Below are 2,640 nucleotides of genomic sequence, written 5' to 3'. Positions count from 1 at the left end.
ATTAATATATAAAAATGATAACGACATAAATTAAAAAGTATAAAAATGGGTTCATGGAAAATTTTATATTATTGTAAATAAAATGGAAAAATGCAGAAAAACCCTTGTATTTTACTTTTGTTCAAATAAACACTTACATTATATTTTACCGTTTAAATAAATTCAAATAACATGTTTCACCCTGATTTGACCGGCTAAAAATATTACATGGCATATATTTATTTAAAAGAATCTACGTGGATATTATTAGGCTGAATATGGTTTTTCTTTCAAATCTTGTGGAGTAGGAAGGATTGCCTTATGCAAAATCGAGAAAAGAGGGAAAGTAATCGACGTGGGGTATGACTTATTCACAGCCAATTGATTAAACGAAGTAAAATCACTGGTAGGGTTCGCATTCTCTCATATCTTGTTAGAGCATAACAGCCCTACCGTTCACAAGACCTCGTAACCCTTTTTCTATCCTTTTTCTATTTTTCGTTCAAGTCTTTGAGTTATGGAAGACTATCGTTTGAATAGTGCCATCTGATGTCACTATTTAGTGTATTTTAGTTTTATTTATTTTGTAGTGAGGTAAAACATATAGTTTCGTCTTCAAACCCTAATATTGGTAACAAAGGTAGCACCAATAGCGAAGAAGACTAGGCAGTCGGCTCTTTCTTTCAACCATGCTTCTGATTCCATGTGTTCTTTTGCTTGTTCATCCTTTCAACCATGCTTCTGATTCCATGTGTTCTTTTGCTTGTTCATCAAAATCAGGGACAAATCACACCAACTGAAGATTTAGAAAATTGTGAATGTGATGCTGAAGCACGTGGATATCAACATACAAAAAAATCCTTTTAGATGATTTTGTAAGTGTCAAAATTGGGCAAGCTTTTGTTTTTATTAGTTTCTGGATGAGGATTTGAAGCTTGTTTTTTTATTAGTTTATGGATTACGAATTAAAGGTTATGTTTTGATTCCTTTCTACTACATTGTTCTAGGTTCAAGCAAAGATTGTTACTATTTTCAATGGGTTGATCCAAAGTTGAATAAAAGTCTAATGAATGATCTTCTCCGCGAATCGAAGGGAAAGAAGCCAAAATATGAAGTTTTGTAGAAAAGAAATTGTATGGTTAAAGTGATTCTTACCTTGTTGTCATTGTTGTTTGTTGTATTTAGTCTCAGTTGTAACTAAGGATTATGTGATGTTGAGTACTGATCGATGTCGTTGTATCAATCAAAAATAAACCAACTAACCTAAGTAGATAGGGTAAGTCGGGTCGCGTCCACAAGGAGTTTGTGGTTAAAATTTGTGTCAAAGTAATCAATAAAAAGAAAATTATTACTAGCAATTGTCATGAAAAAGATTAAAGAAAAGACCAAACAAAAGCTTGGAAATTTATTAATTGAAAACGAAAATCTCAATGAGAAAACTAGAGTACTCCCGGTTCAGTTATGGACAGTTTAGATTCACACACTTTCTTCCCTAGAATCCTAATTCAATTACTTAGATGCAATTGAGATTTATTAACTAGTAGCACATAGCTTTGGGCACACGATATGTTCATTCAACTAGTTGTCTTACTCCTTATGTCTAAATGGATTAGGAACAATTAGTGAACTAGCAATAAAATGTCTTACAACTACCAATTACCACATTAAGATTCAATATCATAAGTTGGATTAATATATGTTGATTCAATCACTTGTCTTTGTTCCTAAACTAATTGGACTTGGAAAAAATGATGAATTGACAACAGAATATCTTAATTATGACATCAAACAGATTCATATAATCCAATTTCAATTATCATTACCAAAGATCATCACATGAGGCATAAAATAACAATTGAAATTAACTAGAATCAAATAATAATCAAGTGTGTTCATCCAAAAGTCATAAACATCCCCAGAAGTAACCTAACAATTTCGCATTCCATTGAATTCATAAAAACACTAACTTGAATGAAATAAATAAAATGCATAATAAAATTCATAAACAAACTTGAAATCATCCACAATTGTAGCCTAATGATTATCAAAATACGAAACAAATAAACCTTGGGGAAGAAGTAATCGTTTCTGAAAATTCATAGAATTGATGAGAATCACCGGTTAAATGATCTTCAAATGTTAATTGATGATGAATTGAATCGAATATTGCATTGAATCTGGATTGAAATTTAATGGATTTGTGTTTCCAAATGTTTCCAAGGGTTTTAGAAGCCTCAAAAACTCAGGAAAAGCTCTTAAAATCAGAGGGTGGAACCCTAAAAACGAATGCCTAGGTCCCTATTTATAATATCTGGCAGAAAATAGTGAATTCAGCCGATGTGGGACGTTGGACGTCCTAGGAGACGTCTTAGACGTCGTGTATAACACCAATGCCTTCTTTGTACGTTTTGCATGCCTTCTGACGTCCTTGAAATACACTAAAAATTGACCAAAAACGCTAGACGTCTTAGTGGACGTCTTAGACGCGTCCTAGGACGTTCTTCATTGATTCAAATGCTTTCCAAAACACACCGTTCCATCACGGGACGCCCCTAAAACGCCAAGACGTCCTAGGAGACGTCGTAGACGCCTTGTAAGACGCCGACGGGGGTCTTTCCTTTTTTCCTACTCCGAAATTTGCCCAGACGTTGACTGTTTGAC

At 33.5% G+C, this 2,640-nt stretch overlaps 1 long non-coding RNA gene across 1 annotated transcript; it reads left to right on the top strand.

Annotated features, from left to right (window-relative positions):
- The first annotated feature begins 414 nt into the window (after positions 1–414).
- LOC145156475 (uncharacterized) lies at positions 415–1,233 on the top strand. The gene is made up of 2 exons (XR_013736733.1): positions 415–854; positions 987–1,233. It is a non-coding gene; the product is annotated as an uncharacterized LOC145156475 (long non-coding RNA).
- Positions 1,234–2,640: the final 1,407 nt, after the last annotated feature.

Source organism: Lactuca virosa, chromosome 2 (genome assembly GCF_052849685.1).
Source record: "Lactuca virosa cultivar CGN04683 chromosome 2, Lactuca_virosa_CGN04683_v6, whole genome shotgun sequence".
Taxonomy (NCBI): domain Eukaryota; kingdom Viridiplantae; phylum Streptophyta; class Magnoliopsida; order Asterales; family Asteraceae; genus Lactuca; species Lactuca virosa.
Note: the sequence above shows the minus strand (reverse complement) of the source record. Positions and strands in the feature narration are given on the sequence as shown.